Below are 12,546 nucleotides of genomic sequence, written 5' to 3' on the forward strand. Positions count from 1 at the left end.
GCAAAAATATTTGTCAAAGTAAGAGATTTAATATCAGCTTCTTTCAACATTAACTGCAGCAACATCTGTTTTGCAATTGCACCAATGATTACACCAAGATACAAACTTCAATTCAAGTAAACTCTGAATGCTGACAAGTAGGAACTTTCTAAAGCTGCGAACCAGAAAGTGTAATGAGCAGATCAGCAGCAAGAAAGGAAATGGAGTTTCTGCAATCTAGAGAAACAGACAACCCTCATTTGCAAACTTTATGCATGGAATAAGTCAGAAGAGCGGATGAGAGGGCTGGTACTGTGTAAACTCAAGGAGGAACAAGCAATCGAGAGTCATGGGGTAAAAGGACAAGTCCTCTTGTGGATCAAAAAATGGCTAATTATTAGGAAACAGAGAGTGAGTATAAACGGGCAATCTTCGCAGTGGAAGACGGTAAGCAGTGGGGTGCCGCAGGGCTCAGTACTGGGTCCCATGCTCTTTAACTTGTTCATAAATGATTTGGAGTTGGGAGTAAGCAGTGAAGTGGCCAAGTTTGCAGATGACACTAAATTGTTCAGGGTGGTGAAAACTAGAGAGGATTGTGAGACACTCCAAAGGGATCTGTTGAGGCTGAGTGAGTGAGTGTCAACATGGCAGATTAGGTTCAACGTGGCCAAGTGCAAAGTAATGCACACTGGGGCCAAGAATCCCAGCTACAAATACAAGTTGATGGGATGTGAACTGGCAGAGACTGACCAAGAGATAGATCTTGGGGTCGTGGTAGATAACTCACTGAAAATGTCAAGACAGTGTGCGACTGCAATAAAAAAGGCCAACGTCATGCTGGGAATTATTAGGAAGGGAATTGAAAACAAATCACCGTTTAAATCGATGGAGTGGCCTCTAGGGCTGCCAAGTCCCCTGCGGCCTCCATAGAGTTTCCCCTCCCAAATTGCCAGAGCGTCCGGGAAAACCATAGTTTCCCCAGAAACGCCTAGAGCGGCAAGTGCGCGGCATTGCTGGTGTGATGATGTCACTTCCAGGTGATGTCATCGCACTGGCAACATCAGGAGAGGTTCCCTCCACCTGCCCAATGTGGGCCGGTGGGTTGGGAATCTCCAGGGCAGGAGAACCCCCGCCCAGCCCGAGGGCTTGACAGTTCTAACAGCCTCATTTGGAGTCCTGTGTACAATTCTGGTCACCCACCTCAAAAAGGATATTAAAGCACAGGGAACATTGCAGAAAAGGGCAACTGGAATTACTAAAGGGTTGGAACACTTTCCCTATGAAGAAAGGTTAAAACGCTTGGGGCTCTTTAGCTTGGAGAAACGTCGACTGCGGGGTGACATGATAGAGGTTTACAAGATTATGCATGGGATGGAGAAAGCAGAGAAAGAAGTCCTTTTCTCCCTTTCTCACAATACCAGAACTCGTGGGCATTCAATGAAATTGCTGAGCAGTCGGGTTAGAATGGATAAAAGGAAGTCCTTCGTCACCCAAAGGGTGATTAACACTTGGAACTCACTGCCACAGGAGGTGGTGGCGGCTACAAGCATAGACAGCTTCAAGAGGGGATTAGATAAGCATACAGAGCAGAGGTCCATCAGTGGCTATTAGCCACAGCACATTGTTGAAACTCTGTCTGGGGCAGTGATGCTCTGTATTCTTGGCACTTGGGGAGGACAACAGTGTGAGAGCTATTCCTGCAATTTATTTCATAACAAACACACAATCCACAGCAACCTGCTCCAATGATGGATCGCCAGTACTCCAATGCCAACATTAATAGCACTAACGATCATTTAAAATCTTACATAACAGCAGAATAACTCCTTTTCTCCCTTTTGAGTTATTTGCAAAAAGAAGTATTCATAATGGCAGTCACAGAGTATCTGTGATTACAGTTTGGTGTGGTGGTGAAGTGTGCGGACTCTTATCTGGGAGAACTGGATTTGATTCCCCACTCCTCCACTTGCAGCTGCTGAAATGGCCTTGTGTCAGCCAGAGCTCTTGTAGGAGTTGTCCTTGAAAGGGCAACTGCTGAAAGAGCTCTCACAACCCCACCTGCCTCATTGCCCCATCTGCCTCACACTGCCTGTTGTGGGGGGGGGGGAGGTAAAGGCGATTGTAAGTCACTCTGAGATTCAGAGTACAGGGCGGGATATACATCCAATATCATCATCTTAAAAATGTGAATATTATTAAAGCAGCAATACTCAGTGACAAGGGGGAACAGTTCTCTGTATTCTTGATGTTTGGGGGGCAACAGCGGGAGGGCTTCTGGAGTCCTGGCACTGCTGGTGGGCCTCCTGATGGCACCTGTTTGTTTGGCCATTGTGTGACACAGAGTGTTGGACTGGATGGTCCGTTGGCCTGATCCAACATGGCTTCTCTTATGTTCTTAGGGAAGGCAGGGGCAAAAATCTCCAACAGAACGCAGACTAGCTGTTCCATCCCTAACAGAAGACGGACACCCGAGGAACTGCCATTAGCCCCAATTAAAGTGAAAATGTGTAACTGAATGTTCAATTACTTTTTCTTTTCTTTGGGACTCCAGCTCTGCACTCAGTGGCAGTGTTCCCTCTAAGCTGAGCTAGTGGGAGCTAGCTCACAGGGTTTTTTTTTTTTTTAGCTTCCAGCTCACACCTTTTTGTCTCAGCTCAGGAAAAATGGCCCCAGAGCAAACGAAGCGATGCAGCAGCTCGCAACTTGAATGCCAGTAGCTCACGAAGTGGAATTTTTGCTCACAAGACTCCGCAGCTTAGAGGAAGCGCCGCTCAGAGGCTAGGATGGAGATGGCTGGGTACTGGGTACAATGTTCTCTGTGTGTACATTCCAGGCCCTGTCTTCCTACTATAGGCCCATGAACCACCACCCCATGAAGCTTAAGAGAATGAGGAAAGGGCTGCTCCTGGAAGCCAAAACATCAGCCACAAATACCCTGTACCAGTCCTTTAAGCTGTGGACTCTTGTGAGCAAAAATTCCACTTTGTGAGCTACTGGCATTCAAGTGGTGAGCTTTGTTGTTGTTCAGTCACACAGTCGGGTCCGACTCTTTGCGACCCCACAGACCAAGTCACGCCAGGCCCTCCTGTCTTCCACCATCCTCCAAAGTATGCTCAAGTTCATGCTTGTTACATCAGTAAAGCTGTCCAGCCATCTCCTCTTTTGCCGTCCCCTTCTTCTTTGGCCTTCTGTCTTTCCCAGCATCAGGGTCTTCTCCAGGGAGTGCTCCCTTCTCATTTGGTGGTCAAAGGATCTGAGCTTCAGCATCTGACCTTCCAGGGAACAGTCAGGGTTGATTTCCCTTAGGACTGACTAATTGGATCTTCTTGCAGTCCAAGGGACTCTTGAGAGTCTTCTCCAGTGAGTGCTCCATTCTCATTGGGTGGCCAAAGGATTTGAGCTTCAGCTTCAGCATCTGACCTTCCAGGGAACAGTCAGGGTTGATTTCCCTTAGGACTGACTAATTGGATCTTCTTGCAGTCCAAGGGACTCTCGAGAGTCTTCTCCAGTGAGTGCTCCCTTCTCATTGGGTGGCCAAAGGATTTCAGCTTCAGCATCTGACCATCCAGGGAACAGTCAGGGTTGATTTCCCTTAGGACTGACTAATTGGATCTTCTTGCAGTCCAAGGGACTCTCGAGAGTCTTCTCCAGTGAGTGCTCCCTTCTCATTGGGTGGCCAAAGGATTTGAGCTTCAGCTTCAGCATCTGACCTTCCAGGGAACAGTCAGGGTTGATTTCCCTTAGGACTGACTAATTAGATCTTCTTGCAGTCCAAGGGACTCTTGAGAGTCTTCTCCAGTGAGTGCTCCCTTCTCATTGGGTGGCCAAAGGATTTGAGCTTCAGCTTCAGCATCTGACCTTCCAGGGAACAGTCTGGGTTGGTTTCCCTGAGGACTGACTGATTTGAACTTCTTGCAGTCCAAGGGACTCTCGAGAGTCTTCTCCAGTGAGTGCTCCCTTCTCATTGGGTGGCCAAAGGATTTGAGCTTCAGCTTCAGCATCTGACCATCCAGGGAACAGTCTGGGTTGGTTTCCCTGAGGACTGACTGATTGGATCTTCTTGCAGTCCAGGGGACTCTCAAGAGTCTCTTGAGAATCTTGAGAGTGGTGAGCTATTGCATCAATTAACTTGCTCAGGGGCCATTTTTCCTGAGCTAAGACAAAAATGTGAGAATCGGAGGCTAAAAAACTGTGAGTTAGTCCCGCTAGCTCAGCTTAGAGGGAACACTGCCCTGTTTGAGTTCAGTGGTGCCCATAAGACCATCAAAGTCAAAGGCAAACCACCCCGAAAAAAGTCTGCTGTGAAAACGTCGTGATGTGGCATCACCCCAGAGTCAGAAAACGACTGGTACTTGCACAGGGGACTACCTTTACCATTAAGCTTGGTAATCCTCTCACTGACGCTGCCCTGCCATGACTGTATTCCTCAAAACCAAGTCTTTACTGGTTCCCTGTCTGGATAAAACTCCTTTGCTCTGAATGACTTGCCAAAGCTGGGGTATGAGCTCATCAACAGTTTTGTATGTTTTGCTCTAAACATCCAAAAAAAGGGACGTCTTCCGTCGTCATGAATGTGCCGGATTCAGGGACCTACAGCAATCGCTGTTCTTGCTCAACGTGCCCGAGAGACTTGTCGAGATAGCTGCTAAACCTACAAATTAAACTTTGTTGAGGCAAGAGTCGAGTAAACAGAAATGCAAAGCAGATATATTTATCACTCCGACTGTCATTAAACCAGCTGAAAGGAATTCTTAACTGGAAAGCCTGGCAGCTATGTTTCAGTTACACCTCTGGCCTATTTCCATCGCCACTAGCACTGGTAGATAAAATATTTAGAAGCAGTGTGGGGGTGAGGAGAGAGAATTCGGCGAGCGTCTAAAACCCTGGCTGACCTGGAGGGAAGAGGTAGCCAGACAGTCTGCATGTTCGTGCCACAGAGGAAAAGGGTACATTCAATCTGCAACAACTTTCAATTGTAGTAGGTGGATTAGAGTGGATTAATAAGAATGTATATGTGAACTTGAATTTGCCCCAGAGAAAAGGCTTTGAGCTCAGGAACAAATAGCCCAGGGGTGTAAAACATGCAGCCTGGGGGCTGAATCAGGCCCCCATAAGGCTCCTATCAGGCCCCCGAGTAAGTGGCCGTCATCTGTTTCCTTTTGCGTCACAGCTTGCTTTGCCAAGCTTGCTCAATTACACAGGGGCTAGAGAGCAAAGCCTCTATTTTCTTCGTTGGCTGAGGTTTCTCCTTTGGAAGGGCGGGGAGAGAGCTTGCTTTGCTAAGCTCTCTCAATATTACAGCAGATCCACTGAGCCAAGCCTCTCTTCCTTCTATTGGCTGAGGCTCCTCCCCCCTCTCGTTCCCTGGGGAAGAAGACAACTGCAGATTTATACCCCACCCTTCTCTCTGAATCAGAGTTTCAGAGTGGCTTACAATCTCCTTTATCTTCTCCCCCACAACAGACACCTTGTGAGGTGGGCGGGGCTAAGAAGGCTCTCACGGCAGCTGCCCTTTCAAGGACAAGTCCTGCAATAGCTATGGCTGACCCAAGGCCATTCCAGCAGCTGCAAGTGGAGGAGTGGGGAATCAAACCCGGTTCTCCCAGATAAGAGTCCACACACTTAACCACTACACCAAACTGGCTCTCTTGCTTTGCTAGACTCTCTCGACATTACAGCAGAGCTACTGAGCCAAGCCTCTCTTCCTTCTACTGGCTGAGGCTCCTCCCTCTTCTGGTTCCCTGGGGAAGGAAGGAAAGAGCCAGAGCTTCCTTTGCCCAGTTCCCTGGATCCCATGGGAGAAATACAAAGAAAGCATCTTTAAGACTAAAGAGTACTAATGTTTTCTTTTAAGTGCTGTTTTTTAAAAAATATATATATTTAATTGTGTTTGTCTGTGTCCTTTATAAAGTTTATATCTCTGCTACCTAATCTTAAATAGGCACACACAAAGCCCGGCTCGACACGGCCCGGCCTGCCAAGGTCTCATTTATGTCTGATCCGGCCCTCATAACAAATGAGTTTGACGCCCCTGAAACTGTCTGTACCAAAGATATGTTCTGCATGATGAACAACCACCCTGTACTTATTAAGACAGCTGAGGTGCCACGTCTCCAGAGTCCTGCTCCTGGCCACTCACAAAGCAAAACAGAATTGAATGGTAAAACTGCATAAGATATCAGCAAGTCATACAAACAAGGCAAAACACAGAACAGCCCCTCCAGGCTGCCGCAGAACTTGAGAATATTTTTTTTAAAAAAAATAAAAGATTGAACCCATCTGTTCAAAACCTTGAGGGCAAAATGAAATATTACAGTCCGGCATTGAAAACAGAAAGGCTGGCACCAGAGGAGCCTGAAAAGGAAGGGTATCCTGCAGGCAAGGAGCCACCACTGAACAAGCCCTGCCATCGGTCGCCACTTTGCAAGCAAGGTCACAGAGGTTACAAAGCCAAGTTACTGACAGCAGAAAGGCTTGGAGAGCACAGAAGAGACGACTGGATTTATACCTTGCCCTTCACTAACCGAAGGAGTCTCAGAACAGCTTACCATCTCCTTTCCCTTCCCCATCCCCACAGCAGACACCCAGTGAGGTTCGTGGCGCTGAGAGAGCTCTGACAGAAACTGCTCTCGAGAGGAACAGCTCTGCGAGAACTTGCGACCGACTCAAGTTCACATCAGCAGATGCACGTGGAGGAATTAACCCCTACACCAAACTGGCTCTCAATAGGAAGAGGAAGCCCTTTAAATGCCCCAGTCCCAAACAATTTCAGGCCTTAAAAAGTAAGAACCAGAGCCAAGAACTGTCTCTGGAAAGAGACGGGCGGTCAATACAGATCTGCCAGAACAGGGGTGATATCGTCCCTGTGTTTACTCTCTCCCGAAACAATAGCCCAACGGGCATATTTTGAAACAAATTAAGTTCATAGAGAGTTTTCAAAATGCAGCCTTAAGTGAGCTGCCTTACAAGATTACAATCTGGGTGCAGTCAGAGCTTCGGTCACTGTGGGCAAACCATGCTTTTCGAGGAATGACCGCAGCTGGAGTTATCAGCTGAAGCTCGATGCCCCAGAGGATAGTCGAGCTTTCAACCGCAGGCCAAGCCGGGCTTCGACATCTCTCCTCTCCCCCCCACCGCAAAAAAAGCTATAAACTTGCTCCTTGGGGAAGAGTGAAACACCCCTCTGGCGCAGGCTGACTCCAAAGCAGCTTAGGGTCCCAGGGGCGTCATTTGTTATGAGGGCTGGAGTTGACCTAAATGAGACCTTGTCGGGCCAAGCTGGGCTGTGTTGGTGCAGACACCCAGTGAGGTTCGTGGCGCTGAGAGAGCTCGGACAGAAACTGCTCTGGAGAGGAACAGCTCTGCGAGAACTCGTGGCCGACTCAAGTTCACATCAGCAGATGCACGTGGAGGAATTAACCCCTACGCCAAACTGGCTCTCAATAGGAGGAAGCCCTTGTGTACCTATTTAATGTGTGTACCTATTTAAGATTAGGGAGCAGAGATATAAAGTTTATAAAGGACACAGACAAACACAACTAAACATGTTTTTTTTTTAAAAAAAACTTAAAATAAAACATGCATAAAACATTAGCACTTGTAAGTCTTAAAAGTGCCTTCTTTGTATTTCTCCCGGGGGGATCCAGGGAGCCGCCCTGAGCCTGCCGTGGCGGGGGAGGGCGGGATACAAATAAAATTTTACTTACTTACTAACTGGGCAAAGGAAGCTCTGGCTCTTTCCCTCCCCCTCTCAGAGGACCAGGAGGCAGAGAAGCCTCAACCAATGGAGAAAATCGAGGCTTTGCTCTGTAGCTCCTGTGCGACTGAGCAAGCTTTGCAAAGCGAGCTGAGATGCAGAAGGAAGCGAGAGAGAGGGAGAAGGAAGCAGACAAGAGCCAGTTGCTCGGGGAGGCTGATAGGAGCCCTCGGGGGGCTTGATTCAGCCCCTGGGCTGTATGTTTGACACCCCTGGCTTAGACACTGGCCAACAGCACCTCAGTCTTGTTTGGAGAGAGCTTCAATTTACTGGCCCCTCATCCATTCCATTATCTCTGGACCAGGGGTGGCCAAAACTTGATTAATGCAAGAGACACGTAGAATAGAAGTCAGATGTTTGAGGGAAGGAGGGAGGAAGGAAATAGATGCGGGAGGGAGAGATAGAAAGAAAGCACCTTTAAATGCATTTTCCAAGTTGCTGGCTGACTTAGCTTAGAGAAGTGATTTAAGGAGAGAAATGCCTTAGGCAAGCCGACCGACAGGGCAGTGGCAGCTTCAAGAGCCACACAACATGTGTTAAAGAACCACATGTGGCTCCCAATCCGCAGTCTGGCCACCCCTGTGCTCAGGGCTTTTTTGTAGCAGAAACTCCTTCGCATATTAGGCCGCAATCCCCTGATGTAGCCAATCCTCCTGGATCTTACGGTAGGCCCTGTAAGAAGAGCCCTGTAAGCTCTTGGAAGATTGGCTACCTCAGAGGTGTGTGGCCTAATATGCAAAGGAGCTCCTGCTACCAAAAAAAAGCCCTACCTGCGTTAGACCATCGTGACACTGTAGCAAAACTCTCAGCAAATTCTAGCTCTCCTCTACCTAGGTACAATCTCTGCTTCCCTTTTCACCCTGGATTGAGAATCCCTAAATTACCCATAGTGGAAAGAAAAGATGACATGCTCCAACCTCCTCTGAATTTCTGGCACCTTGCCTGTCCTTGCAATACCAACCATTCAAGGATATAATGGTGAAACTTAACAAGATGCGAATGCCACTGAGTAGGACTTCTGGGCCAGCGTGCTTAGTATCAGACTGACTGCATATAGCAGGGGAAGAGAGCCAGTCTGGTGTAGTGGTTAAGTGCGCGGACTCTTATCTGGGAGAACCGGGTTTGATTCCCCACTCCTCCACTTGCAGCTGCTGGAATGGCCTCGGGTCAGCCATAGCTCTTGCAGAGGTTGTCCTTGGAAGGGCAGCTTCTGGGAGAGCTCTCTCAGCCCCACCCACCTCACAGGGTGTCTGTTGTGGGGGAAGAGGATGAAGGACGATTGTAAGCTGCTCTGAGTCTCTGTCCTTGAAAGGGCAGCTGCTGTGAGAGCCCTCTCAGCCCCACCCACCTCACAGGGTGTCTGTTGTGGGAGGAGAAGATACCGGAGATTGTGAGCCGCTCTGAGTCTCTGTCCTTGAAAGGGCAGCTGCTGTGAGAGCCCTCTCAGCCTCACCCACCTCACAGGGTGTTGGTTGTGGGGGGAGAAGATATAGGAGATTGTAAGCCACTCTGAGTCTCTGATTCAGAGAGAAGGGCAGGGTATAAATCTGTAGTCGTCATTTTCTTCTACATGACCTCAAATCTAAGGACAAATAAAAGTTCTGGGATGGAACAGAAAGCTATCTCCTCCCCACCATGCCAAATCAAGGAGACCAGTCTCTTACTCTGATGCTGTTAACGTGCCACAAAAACAATGTGAGGGAATGAGAAAAAAGCAAGAGCCCAGTAGCACCTTAAAGACTAACAATATTTACACCAGGGTAAGAGCTTTTGGGAGTCACTGCACACTTCTTCAGAAGTGACTGGGGGAATGAGGGAGAGATGGAGAGACCAACAGGCCTCCCCCGTGAAAGAAGCAACGGAGCCACTTCTAAATATCTTCCCCCTGTGCAAAACAAAACTATTCCAACAGACTGAGTCCAACGCGATATTTCTACATTCAGCAGCACGCAGAACAGACAGAACTTTAGCAGAGGATATGAAGGACATCGAGTTCAGCCTCCTGCTCTGTGCAGGAATACGCGACTACAGCATCCCCAACAGACAGCCGTTCATTCTGCCTCTGATTAAAGACCTCCACGCAAGGAGAGACCTTCCGAGCACCATTCTACCTATTCAAAATCCACCCGTTTTAACAGAGGATGCAGACAAGAGGCCCTCAAGATCAGGGAAGAACCCTCCTTCCATTTTCCTGTCTAGCTCGATAATCTCTTGAACTGTGATGTTATAACCAATGTTCCCTCTAATTTTTGTTTTCTCTATGGAGCAGAGCAGCTCACATCCTCAGCAGAATACAACCGCTGTAATTTTGCAATCGACAGCAGAAGACTCTGTGTGCTTCCAGATGGCTTTTGAGCTGGGCTTTTTGTGTTAATGAGCACCGCTTAGAGCGGGGGTGGCCAAACTGTGGCTTGGGAGCCATATGTGGCGAGTCTTTCACACATATTGCGTGGCTCTCGAAGTTCCCACCGCCCCTTCCGCTGACTTGGAAAAGGCATTTCTCTCTTTTAATCGCTTCTTCAAGTCAAGCCAGCTAGTGGGTTGGAAAAGGCATTTATAATTAAAGTTGCTTCCTTTCCACCTCTCTCTCTCCCCCATCTATTTGCTTTCCTTCCTTGAGGCTCTCAAACATCTGACATTCACATCTCAAACATCTGACCTTTATTCTATGTGGTTCTTACAATTAAGCAAGCTTGGCCACCCCTGGCTTAGAGGAAACACTGATTCATTCTAATTTTCTCCATTTTACCCTCACAACAACCCCCTGAAGTAGGTTAGGCTGAGCAAGGATGCCTGACCCAAGGTCACCCAGCAAGCTTCTATGGCATGATCACGAATTCGAACCTTAGTCTCCCTGGTTAGAGAAAACACCGGTTATAACTCTAAAAATTCTTTTTAAGGCATTATCTGGGGGGTGGGGAGGGGGGGTTAAAAATGGCTCACAGACTTCCAGGAGCCTGAAAACAATGAGGAGCTTGAACCTTGTCTTAAGCAAGCAATAGGCCTGAAGTCTATCCCTGCGAGCTATGCTTCTCTGGGCATAGAGCAGGGATCACTGCGGGGGGGGGGGGGGGGGGCAGTGTTTCCTCTAAACTGAGTTAGTGAGAGCTGTCACACAGTTTTTTAGCCTCTGCGTCACACACTTTTTGGCCTAACTCAGGGAAAATGGCCTAACTCAGGGAAAATTATTCAGTAGCTCACAATTTTATTGGCAGTTGCTCAAAAACAACTTTAATGCCAGTAGCTCACAAAGGAGAAGTTTTGCTTACAAGACTCCACATCTTAGAGGGAACACTGCTGGGGGGTGGAGGCAAAGTAGTTGTGGAGAGGGCTGGACTAGATGACCCCTGAAGGACCCTCGTGGCTCCCCATTTCTGTGCTTCTCTTCCCCCCATCCAACCTCTTCAAGACCCAGGGCATCAGTACCCTTCAGCTGCATCCTCTGTACCTCAGAGAAGGAGTGAGCACAGAAAGGGTAACCAGGAGAGGGGTCTTTTCCTTCCCCACCAGTCTCCTTTTTAGGACTGCCAAGTCCAATTTAAGAAATATCTGGGGAGGTGGAGCCAGGAGACTTTAGGGTGGAGCCAGAAGCAAAGTTGTGACAAACATAACTGAACTGGAAAGGAAGTTCTGGCTGTCACTTTAAAGGAACTACACACTTTAAAACACCTTTCCTCCACTTAAAATAATGAAGGACAAGGGCACCTTCTTTTGGGACTCATAGAATTGGACCCCCTGGTCCCATCTTTTTGAAACTTGGGGGGTATTTTGAGAAGAGTCACCAGATGCTATGCTGAAAATTTGGTGCCTTTACCTCAAAAAACAGGCCTCCCCCCCCACCCCGAGCCCCAGTTCAATTTTCCATTATAGCCTAAGGGAATCTGTCTCCATAGGGATTCATGGAGTGCCCAGCAAGCATTTTCCTCCTTCCTCCACTTTCTGATGACTTAGAAAGTGGAGGGAAGGCCTCCAAACTGGGAGATCCCCTGCCCCCACCTGGGGATTGGCAACCCCACCTCTGCACCTTGGAGAAGCAGGAGCGAATCCAACAAGGGCAACCAGGAGACGGGTTTGCCAAATTCAATTCAAGAAATATCTGGAGACTGGGGGTGGAGCCAGGAAACATTGGGGGTGGATCCAGGAGACATTGGGGGTGGAGCCAAGAGCAAGGGTGGGACAAGCATAATCAAACTCCAAAGGGAGTTCTAGCTATCACGTTTAAAGGGACTGCACGCCTTTTCAATGCCTTCCTTCCATAGGAAATAATGGATTGGGGCACCTTCTTTGGGGGCTCATAGAATTGGACCCCCTGGTTCAACCTTTTTGAAACTTGGAGGCTATTTTGGGGAGAGTCATCAGATGCTATGCTGAAAATTTGGTGCCTCTGCCTCATGAAATAGCCCCCACACAGCGCCAGATACCCATGGATCAATTCTCCATTATACCCTATGGGAACTGGTCTCCATAGGGAATCATGGAGTGCGCAGCAGACATTTCCCTCCCCCATCCCGCCTTCTGATGACCCTGAAGCGGGAGGAGGGCCTCCGAACCGGGGGATCCCCTGCCCCCACCTGGGGATTGGCAACCCTACCTCCCCCTCCCCAGGAAAAAGCGGGGCTGGAGGGTCACTCACCAGCGCCAGAGACGCCGCCTTTCCGGGCCTCGGGCCCAGCGGGGGAGGCCAGAGCGAGCATGGGGGTCCCCCCCACCGACTTCCTCCCTCCCTCCGCCTCACGCCTCCTGGTCTCCGGCCCGGCAGGAGGGAAAATGTCACCACAGGGAGGAGAGGCCGTCGGGCTCGCCTCGGCTTC

General features: G+C 48.8%; 1 protein-coding gene across 1 annotated transcript in view; it reads right to left on the reverse strand.

Annotated features, from left to right (window-relative positions):
- The window catches only part of ARK2N (arkadia (RNF111) N-terminal like PKA signaling regulator 2N), a 196,356-nt gene extending 183,810 nt beyond the window's left edge, over positions 1 to 12,546 (reverse strand). The window contains exon 1 of the mRNA XM_060236212.1: positions 12,369 to 12,546. The gene's annotated coding sequence lies outside the window, so the exon portion shown is untranslated. The remainder of the gene's footprint in view (positions 1 to 12,368) is intronic.

The sequence above is a fragment of the Heteronotia binoei genome, chromosome 4 (assembly GCF_032191835.1).
Source record: "Heteronotia binoei isolate CCM8104 ecotype False Entrance Well chromosome 4, APGP_CSIRO_Hbin_v1, whole genome shotgun sequence".
NCBI classification, from domain to species: Eukaryota; Metazoa; Chordata; class Lepidosauria; order Squamata; family Gekkonidae; genus Heteronotia; species Heteronotia binoei.